General features: G+C 42.0%; 1 protein-coding gene across 1 annotated transcript in view; it reads right to left on the bottom strand.

Moving 5' to 3' along the window:
• The window catches only part of LOC105996397 (T-lymphocyte surface antigen Ly-9-like), a 27,587-nt gene extending 19,699 nt beyond the window's left edge, over nucleotides 1–7,888 (bottom strand). Inside the window, exon 1 of the mRNA XM_013030478.1 lies at nucleotides 7,857–7,888. The gene's annotated coding sequence lies outside the window, so the exon portion shown is untranslated. The remainder of the gene's footprint in view (nucleotides 1–7,856) is intronic.
• Nucleotides 7,889–10,814: the final 2,926 nt, after the last annotated feature.

Genomic DNA, 10,814 nt, shown 5'->3' on the forward strand with positions numbered 1-10,814 from the left:
AAGGAAGGAAGGAAGGAAGGAAGGAGAAGGACTGGGAATGTAGCTCAGTGGTAGAGTGCTTGCTTACCATACATGAAGTTCTGGGTTCCATTCCTCAGTACCACATAAAAAAAAATAAAAGAAAAAGCTGGAAGTGGCACTGTGGCTCAAGTGGTAGAATGCTAGCCTTGAGCAAAAGAAACTTAGGGACAATGCCCAGGCCCACCCTGAATTCTGCTGGCAGACCTAATCCCTGCCCTGGATGGCAGCACCAGGGCAGTAGGTGAGGCACCTCCCACTTCTGGCCCCTCGGTATAATAAGGGTCTCCAAGGAGCCAGAGGGCACCATTTTCTCCCTTTCCTCATGAGAACTTGGCCTTGTCAGCTCTGCTGGCAATAAATCTTTCCTTCTACTTGACTCTGTCGGCCTGGTCTTTTGGGTTACTTTCTTTGGGTTACTTTCTACCTTGGTTTACATTTGCTCCTTCAAGTTCAAACCTAGGACTAGCAAAGGAAAAATGAAATAAAATGTAGAAGTCACAAATCAAGTAATATATATTTCATGGGATTGCACAACCAGAATCCCTCTTCTTCCTTGCCTCCTCTCCCTCATTCTTTCCATTTCCCCTACTTTCTTAGTTTCTTGAAATCATTTACTGTGGGAATCTTAGAGCCCATGGGGAAGGAACTGGTGGCAGATTTGACTGTGTGCTTCAAGTACGATGGAAACGAATGGAAAACCACTGGCTGAATGTTTTTTATATCCTATGTCTAAAACACACAGGCTTATGAGGATTTGACCTTTTGAGTTCATTCTTGTCAAAAGACAGAGCCCCAGTATGTACTTATCTTAATGAAGAAATCTCACTGTTTAAGTATGTCCTGATTTTTTTTTGTCTTCTAACCCTGGGAATGTGCTTTTTGTCTAGTTTCCTATAACTCCTTCAAGTTTGCCTTGAGCTAGCAAGATTGGGGAAAGAACAGCAGCTTAACCATATCCATCAGTTAAATTTGTTACAGTGGTAATTTGAATCTTAATTATTTAATACACAATATTCTGAGATATCACTACATGGGCATCTTCTAATTCATTGCCCCAAAATCTGCTGGATAGAATTGGCAATTTAGGGCATTATATATATTTTATAATTATTGATTCTTATTTACTTGATGACTTCCCTTAAAATAAATTTTAAAAAAAAAATTTTATTGTAAAAATGCCGTACAGAGGAGTTACAATTATATGGGCACGGTAATGAGTACATTTCTTATCAAGCATTGTTGCCTCCTCCTTTGTTTCCTCATTCCATCACTTCTCATCATGCTCCCCCTCCCCACCCCCGCACCAAAGTTGTAAAGTTCGTTTTTCCACATAACGACTTGTACATCTCATTGTTGCAATGGGTCCAGCTGTATTCCTATGAACAAATTTTTTTTGCATTACAAATTTTGGCTCTCCAGAGGCTTGAGAATGTGTGATAAGGTGGCCAGATCCCAATTTGTTTAAGAAAAAAAAGGATGATGCTGTGTGTAGAAAAGCATACACACACATACACACACACACACATATATATATTATATATATATAAATATAATTTGTCAGTCATGGGGCTTGAACTCAGACCTTAAGTACTGTCCCTGAGCAACATTTTGCTCAAGAGCAGTGCTCTACCATTTTGAACTACAGCTCCCTTCTAGCTTTTTTTTTTTTTTTTTGTCAGTCATGGGTCTTGAACTCTGGGCCTGGACACTGTCCCTCAGCTCTTCAGCTCAAGGCCAACATTCTACCACTTGAGCCACAGCACCACTTCCTTTTTTCTGGTGGTTAACTGGAGATATGAGTCTTACAGACTTTCTTGCCTGGGCTGGCTTGAAACCAGAGGCCTCAGAATTCAGCCTTCTGAGTAGGTAGGCCTACATCTGTGAGCCACCAGGGCCTGGCTTGGAAATGATTTTTTGTTGTTATTAATTTTACTTACCTGTGCTATTGAGCTTCATTGTGCTACTTCTGCCACCTCCGTATTTTTAGGGTGCTATAGAAATACTGAAAAGAAGCATGGGAATTCAGAAGGCAATTGTAACTAAGAACGAGAGCTTCACAAGTATTAAGATTACACCCGGGAGCTGGTGGCTCACACCTGTAATCCTAGCTACTCAGGAGGCTGAGATCTGAGGATCACGGTCAAAGCCAGCCTGGGTAGGAAAGGCCATGAGACTCTTATCTCCAGTAAACCACGAGAAAACTGGAAATGGTACTGCAGCTCAAGCTGTTGATTGCTCACCTTGAGCTGGAGTGCAGAGAAAGTATTAGGATTGCAATTAGATGAAAAATAGGGACACTTGGATCTTTTACATTAATCTTGCTTTAAATAGATGTCACCACAAACATCCAGGTCCGCTAAAAATACTTTGCTGCTAATAAGAGAGGCTTAATTAACAAACAATCATGATATTGCTTTATTTTTCTCTTGTGTCCAAAAACACACTGTAGGTAAACTAAGCAGGATAGCCATGGTCACTCTGAAGTAGCAAGGTTTCAGGTGCCTTACATTACTCTGTACCTTGCTTGGTATGTGGCTTCTATTTTCAAGATCACAAAAAGGCTACTGGAACTCCAGCCATCAGCTATATGTTCTAGACAGGAGAAAACAGCAGAAGGCAGAGCAAGTTTCCCACAAGCCCCATTTGACATTGCTTACCTTTAGTTGCTTTTATACTTAAGCACATCTCTACCAAACACAAATTAGGAAGTGAGGGGGTTGATGATAAGCAGGAGTTTTTGTTTTGGCATTCTTAATTAAACATGAATGTTTGAGCATGCACATGGCTTATCTTATACTAATATAAGGGATCTGGAAAAATTATGCTACATGAAGTGAGTCAGGTTCAGGCAAAGGGCACATATTTTCTCTCAAATGCGGAAGTTAGATGCAAATTGTACATCTATTCATATAGACAAAAATACATTGAAGTATATAGTATATGCCGGGGAAGATTCCAATGGTGTAGCTCCTGTCAACAATGATCTTACACTTTAACAAACTGAATAAGAGGAAGTTGGAGATTGTGTGGTTGGAGGGAGGGTAAAGTCAAGGGGAGCAGGATCAGACAAATCAAAACAGGAAGGGTGGGCAAATGTAGTCATAATATTCATGTACATAGAAGAAAATGGAGCCAGGTAAGCTGAGGGGAAGCATGGGGTTGGGAGAGATGAGGAAGAAGGGTGGAAGGGGTGGCATCCATCAAAATGCTTTGTCCTCATAAACTGGCATCTTGAATTGAGACCTCTTTGTACAACTACTTAAAGATATACATATAGGGCTGGGAAGGGGGCTCAGTGGTAGAATGTTTGCCTTGCATGCATGAGGCCCTGGGTTTGATTCCTCAGCACCACAGAAGCAGAACAAAAAAAAGCCAGAAGTGGTGCCATGGCTCAAGTGGTAGCGTGCTAGCCTTGAGCTGAAGAGCTGAGGGACAGCGCCCAGGTCGAGTTCAGGCCCCACGACCCGACTATGTACATATCTATATTTTTATTACAAGTACAATTTCAAGATCAAAGTACACTGGATAGTTACAATTTTGAGAAGCTATCACTTGTCCCCCAAACTCGTTGCTTATGTTTACATTCCCATGCACCCTCTAGGAGAGTTCCCATTTTCTCACAGCCTTTCCAGTACTGACTGTCATCACCCAATTTGATGGATATAGGACATTAAATAAATGAAGGCTGATAATGTGGAGTCAGTTTGTGGGGAGGAGCTGGGGAGTGTTTTTGGTTTGTTTTTTTTTTTTTTTCTGCTGCTACTCCTGGGGCTGGAACTCAGGGCCTGGCTTAGGCTCTGACCCTGAGCTTTTTTTTTTTCTTTCTTTCTTTTTTTTTTTTTTTTGGTAGATGGGCTTGAACTCTGGGCCTGGGCACTTTCCCTGTGCTCTTCAGCTCAAGGTGAGCACTCTACTGCTTGAGACACAGCACCACTAGGTGTTTTTCTGTTTCTTCTGCTAGTCCTGAGAACTCAGGGTCTGGCTTAGGCCCTAACTCTGAGCTTTTTTTTCTTCTTTTTTTTTTTTTGGTCAGTCATGGGGCTTGAACTCTGGGCCTGGGTGCTGTCCCTCAGCTCTTCAGCTCAAGGCAAGCACTCTACCCCTTGAGCCACAGCACCAACTTCCAGTTTTCTGGTGGTTAATTGGAGATAAGAGTCTCATGGATTTTCCTGTTTGGGCTGGCTTTGAATCTCATTCCTCAGATCTCAGACTTGTGAATAGCTAGGATTACAGGCCTGAGCCACCTGAGCCCAGCTTGTCCCTGAGCTCAGGGCTAGAGCTCTACTACTTGGGTCACAGGCATTTTTTGTTTTGTTTTTTGGTTGTGGGGCTTGAACTCTAGGCCTGGGCACTATCCCTGAGCTCTTCAGCTCAAGGCAAATGCTCTACCACTTGAGCCCTCAGCACCACTTCCAATTTTCTGGTGGTTAATTGGAGATAAGTCTCATGGATGTTCCAGCCTTGGCTTGCTTTGAACCGAGATCTTCAGATCTCAGCTGCCCGAGTAGGCACCAGTATCCAGCTAGGCTTTTTCATGATTAAAGATGAAGGTCTCACAGACTTTCCTGCCAAGGCTGTCTTCAAGCTGTGATCTTCAGATCTCAGCATCCTGAGTAGCTACGTTTATAAGCATGAGACACTAGCATCCAGCTGTCTGATTTTTTAATATACATTGATGGCTAAAATCTTCCTTTTTAGAACTGGCTCTGTTGTGTTCTACATTCATTTTCACTTAATTCTAGAAATTTTTAATTTTCCTCCTTGCATTCTTCAATGGCATCATTAATTATTTAAAAGTGTATAGTTCAATTCAATCTCTATGTGCTTAAATAGTTTCTGTGATTTCTCATTTAATTATTTTGCTATTAGTTTGTTGTTGTTGTTGTTGTTGGCATGGGGTTTGAACTCTGGGCTTAGGTGCTGTCCCTGTGCTCTTCAGCTCAAGGCTATCACTCTACCACTTGACCTACAATGCCACTTCTGGTTTTCTAGTGGGTTATTGGAGATAATGGCAGCCAGGCATTTAGAAACAATGCCATGTCTGGTTTTCTAGTGGTTGATTGGACTTTAGTGCCAGGGCTGCCTTTGAACCATGAGCCTCAGATCTCAGCATCCTGAGTAGCTAGGATTACAGGTGTGAGCCACCAGCACCCAGCTGCTATTGGTTTTTTTATTTTATTTCCCTAGCTCTGGAGACTACTTGCCTTTTTGTAAAATAAGGACTTTATAGGACTTCATGTCCTGAATCTTGCTGAGGAAGATTATGTACCTTACCTCAGAGAAATAGAACAAATACTTGGAAATGGTGTTTGCTAAAAAGCACCAACTCCTTACTCAGGCCCATGGCTTACTAAAAGCAGAAGAAAGGCTTGGCATCCTCTCTCCATCCTGTACCTGGTGCTGCTCTGAGCCATTTACTCATGTAGTCACCATTAGAGCTATTTGGGTTCCAGGAAGGACAGGAGGGATAGATAAATACTGTCTGACAACACTCAAAGCTACACCTCAGGCACTAAAGACATTCTTACTCTTCTGTTGACCATGCTCCTGCAGATCAATTCTAAGATATTGGTAAAAGCAGCCATATCTGATCCAGTTCCTCCTGTTTTTAAATCTCATATCTCACCCAAAAAACAGGCTGAAATGCTTTCTTGGCCTCTTCCTGTTTTTTTGCCTATGTCATCCCCACTTTCTGTCCAACACCTTTATCCATCCTATTTTAGAAGCTAGCCACACATGACATGTTGGAACCTACTGAGACAGGATAAACTAGGGAAAATGAGTCATGTGAAATGGCAGCCAGGCATTTAGAAACAATGTACTTAGAAACATGGAAGCACTATCTTCTTTCTACTCCTTCACTAGCTGCAAAGTTAATATGAGGGAAAACAAAAAGAGCAAGAACAGTTTGGTTTTTTTTTTTTATCTGACCTTGCTTTCTGGCCCAAAACAATTAATGTGCTCTAAAATGTGAGATGCATATGTGTATATATATGCATATATATATGTGTGCATATATGCATATATATATGTGTGCATATATGCATATATATATATATATATATATAAACATTCCTTCCTAAAAGAGATGCCCAAACATAATGGTCATATATTTAAAGTACTGGTTAGTCTCAGAAACCATGAGCCCAAGCAGTAAAAGTGTAACATCAAGAGCAATAAAGAGGGCTGGGAAGGTGGCTCAGTGGTAGCGTGTTTGCCTTGCATGCATCAGGCCCTGGGTTTGATTCCTCAGCACCACATAAGCAAACAGAAAAAAGCCAGAAGTGGCGCTGTGGCTCAAGTTGTCGAGTGCTGGCCTTGAACAGAAGAGTGAGGGACAGTGCCCAGGCCCAGAGTTCAGGCCCCATGACTGGACTCAAAAACAAAAAAAGAAAAAAAAAAGAGCAATAAAGAGCAAAAGCTAAGCTATTACCTATACATAACTTTAAGTCAGACTGTTGTCAGAAAACTGAATCTCCCTTTGAGCCATCCACACTCCATTAGAGTTCCTTTTAAGTTTAGTGTTAGTCTGCTTACCAGTTGCTTGCTTGCTTACTCAATAAAGCTCTGCCAAGGTTTCTTACTGTGTGACTTGTGCATAAATTTTTATTTTGCAATTGAAGTCATGGACCCTGTAAAGAGGCCCTGCTTTTAAAGGGAAATATCACAAACCCTCACCTGAATCATGATGCTCTGGAGTTGAGTGTCCAATCTAGAACGTTCTATTTTAGAACTGAAACTTCCTGTCATGCCACGCTACACAAATAGCTATAAGTATTGCTTACACCTCTGTGCTATTCTAATACACAGGGTCTCCAGGTTGTTCAGTCATTCCCAATTTAATGAGGGCAGTCTGTTTGTGCAGGATTTTTCCATACAGATCTTTTTCCAACAATGGAGCAGTATTTCAGAGTGGAGTAAAGGAGAAAGCACATTGATCATAAATTGTTTCATCCTACACTATTAATCCTGCCCATTATAAATGAAAACTAGCACAGAAGTAGAATGCATAGGTCAGAAGTCGTGTGTGTGTGTGTGTGTGTGTGTGTGTGTGTGTGTGTGTGTGTGTGCCCGTATCCGGGCTTGAACTTGGGGCCAAGGTACTCTCTCTTAGCATTTTTACTTAACGCTGGCACTCTGCCACCACTGAGCCACAGTTCCACCTCCAGCTTTTTGCTGGTTAATTAGAAGTCTCACAAACTTTTTTTTTTCCCTAGCTGACTTCAAACCACAATCCTTTTATTTCAGCTTCCTGCATAACTAGTAGGATTGGAGACGACATGAGCCACCAGTGCTTGACAGTCACAAGGAAAGTGAAGACATGCTTGACCTCCAGGGATATCTTCTTGCCAATGACCTACTTGAGACTAAGTCCAAGCCCAGCAATCTCCTTGTTAAATGGAAATGTTCAAGGAGCCCTAGAAGAGAGTTTCTGATCTAGCTCAGAGGGCAGAAGTCTTGGTGGGCCTATCCTCCACACACATACAGTGTGGGTAAGGACCCACAGTGTCCAGACCCGGCAGCCACACATCCCCACTCCTAGTAACAAACTTGTCTGTCTCCATCCCTCCCTTTCCCCAGGCCACAAAGGCAGCTCCCTGCCAATGGCTTCTTCCATGCAGTCCAGGGCTGCCTCCTCGGTTGAGCTCCCTTATCCCCCAAAAACCTCCTTTCCATCTTTTTATTCATCCTAGTACTCTACTGAAACAAAGGGAAGCCAAACAGAAACTCTCCATATGTGAACTGTAGTGGGACAGTTTCCTCTTTTTGCTTTTCAAAGACAGCAAAACTGAACAGCCAGCCCTCCCCAGAAAACAGCTCCCAAAGGCACTTACAAAGCAAGGTGACTGCGCTCAGGACCCTGGGCACCCAGCCCAGGTGGCAGTCAGAGCAGGAAGCCATCACAGCTGCCTTCTTATCTGATGAGCTGCTGAAGAAACAAATGGTCAGCAGCAAGAGAAGTGAGAAAGCACATTGCTTGTGAGCCACCCACAGGGGTGGAACTATATGCACAGGAAATCATTGATCAACATACAAAAGACCCAGCCTCCACAATACACACACCATAAGGCATGGTAGCACCTGGTCCAGTATATGCCTGACTTCTTGGTTGGTCTTCTCCCCGCTGGCACTTGTAGCTGGGCTTCTCACACCAACCTACCCCCACCACCTCCACCCTAACCTGCTTCCTCAGGCTAACGATCGCTTTAGTTTTATGCCAGCCAGTAGGCATGCTCTCCCCATCCCACACCATAGAGCAAGCCTTAGCCCTCTGAGTTTAGTCATTTCTTTCTATTTCTCCCCCTTTCATTGTTATTTTCTTTTTCTCATTCTACAAGGTCTACAACTGTCACCGCTGCCTAAAAATGTGACAGACATATGTACATACATAACACAGCTCTTAATGGAGCTCTCCTATGCAAATACTTGCATTTACCTTAGGTTAGAGACAAACTTGATGGCCTAGAAGTGAGAAATTTCTCTTTAAGCCTCTGCCAGCCCTGTCTTGCCACACAGAGGATGGGGCAAACCCATACTGGGTCCCCCCACAGGTCAGCTACCTCAGGGTCATCTTCCCAACCATGACTATGACTCACTGAGCCCAGGATCTAGCTCTTAACTCTCACCTAGATACCCCAAGACACCTCAAATGTGTTCTGTCTTAGATTGTTCACTCTATCACTTGAGCCACAACTATTTCTAACTTTTCAGTGATTAGTTGGAGATTAAGAATCTCACAGACTTTCCTGCCCAGTCTGGCTTTGAACTGTGATCCTCAGATTTTAGCTTCCTGAGTAGCAAGGATTACAGGCAGGAGCCACCATATTGTTTTATTTCTTGTTTTTTTTAATCCATTGACTAGACAATGAAATCCACATTCCAATCGAAGTAATTCATTGGCTAAGAAAATTCTGTTACCATTTTAACTTGTTTTTGGACTGTTTTACAGCTCTTTTTTTTTTTGTCTCTCATGGGGCTTGAACTCTGGGCCTGGGCTCTGTCCTTGAGCTCTGTAGCTCAAGGTGAGTGCTCTACCACTTGAGCACACTGCCACTTCCGGTTTTCTGGTGATTAATTGGAGATAAGAGTCTCACAGACTTTCCTGCTTGGGCTGGCTTTGTACTGCGATCTTTGGATCTCAGCCTCCTGAGTAGCTAGGACCACAGGTGTGAGCTACCAGTGCCTGGCTTCCTTTCTTTATTTTCTTGGTATACGTATTATGGGATTCATATTTGCTAGGCAAACTTAACCAATTGAGCTTTAGTTGATTTATTTGGTATTTGGTTTTTTGGGTTTTTTTGGTAGTAATGTGCTTTGGTTCCTTTCTCTTTATGCTTTTTGTACACACTACAGATTTCATTTCTTTTTCCTTACAATAAGGTTTAAATAAAACTACTAAGCTTGGCTAAATTTTATGTGTTCAGTCTAGTTAAGTTTTTCTTTTTCTTTTTTGTCTGTTGTGAGCTCTGGGCCTAGGAGCTGTCAGCTCTTCAGTTCAAGACTAGTGCTCTACCACTTGAGCCACAGCGCCACTTCCTGCTTTTACTGATTATATGGTGCTGAGGTATTGAACCCAGGTCCTCATGCATGTGAGGCAAGCACTTTACCACTGAGGCACCTTCCCAGCCCCTTTAGTTAAGTTTTGAGATGTTATGTAAATATTATATTAATATAAGAGGTTAGTTAGATATTTAAAATATTTAAATATTAAGTATGGAGCCTAGCCAAATTTCAAGAAAACTTCTTAAAACTTTTATTTCCACACTTGTAAAGTGAGACTAACAGTTTCTAACTCACTACAAAAACACACATGATGAGCGTGAGGAAGCTACTCAAAGATTGATACAGGAATTGCGTGAGCAGCTTGAGAACACTTAAAGAGAAATAAAGAAACGCTATGAGCAGGCTGAGATCAGTCAAAGAGAAAGTCAGGAATGGCATGAGGAGGCTCAGAACACTCAAAGAGAACTATAGGAATTGCATGATCGTGAGGAAGCTAACAAAGAGTAATACAGGAATTCAGAGAGCAGGATGAGAATACACAAGGATCACTAAAGGCATTCATGGAATCCATAAATAGAGAGCTGAAAGAAGCCAGAGAGACCACAAAGGGAATGCTGAATGGAACCCAACAGAAGGAATGGGAGTCCAAGGAAACCATAACCAATCAACTAAGTGATTTGAGAATAAACACTGAACACCAAATTAAGGAAGTAAATAAGTTCATACAAGATCTAAAACAAAGCTCCAACAAAGAATTTGAAGCCATCAAAGCCGACCAATTAGAAGGAAAAGAAATAAAAAACAAAGTAGGAAGTCTTGATAGTAGGTGAGACCATGCAGAAGATTGAATTTCAGGGATTGAAGACAGCCTAGGTATTATAGAGAAAGAACATACACCATCCAAGACAAATCCAAGAAATATAATAGACTATTCAACACTTGGAAGACACCATCAAAAGGCCTAACCTGAGGATAATGGGTGTAGAGGATCACCTAGAGACAGATGTTAATAGTCCAGGAAATTTGATTAACAGAATCCTAGCAGAAAACTTCCCAAACATGCAAAAAGATAGGCCTATTCAATACAAGAAGCTTTTAGAACCCCAAATAGACCAGACGAGAATAGGACATCCCAGCATCACATTATAATTCACAGATTATATCTCAGATTTCTCAGCAGAGACAATCAAAGCAAGAAGAGCCTGGAATGATATATGCCATGCCCTAAAGACAAACAACTATCAACCAAGAATACTGTACCCAGCTAAACTCTCCTTCATAACTGAAGG

The sequence above is a fragment of the Dipodomys ordii genome, unplaced genomic scaffold (genome assembly GCF_000151885.1).
Source record: "Dipodomys ordii isolate 6190 unplaced genomic scaffold, Dord_2.0 Scaffold131, whole genome shotgun sequence".
NCBI lineage: Eukaryota > Metazoa > Chordata > Mammalia > Rodentia > Heteromyidae > Dipodomys > Dipodomys ordii.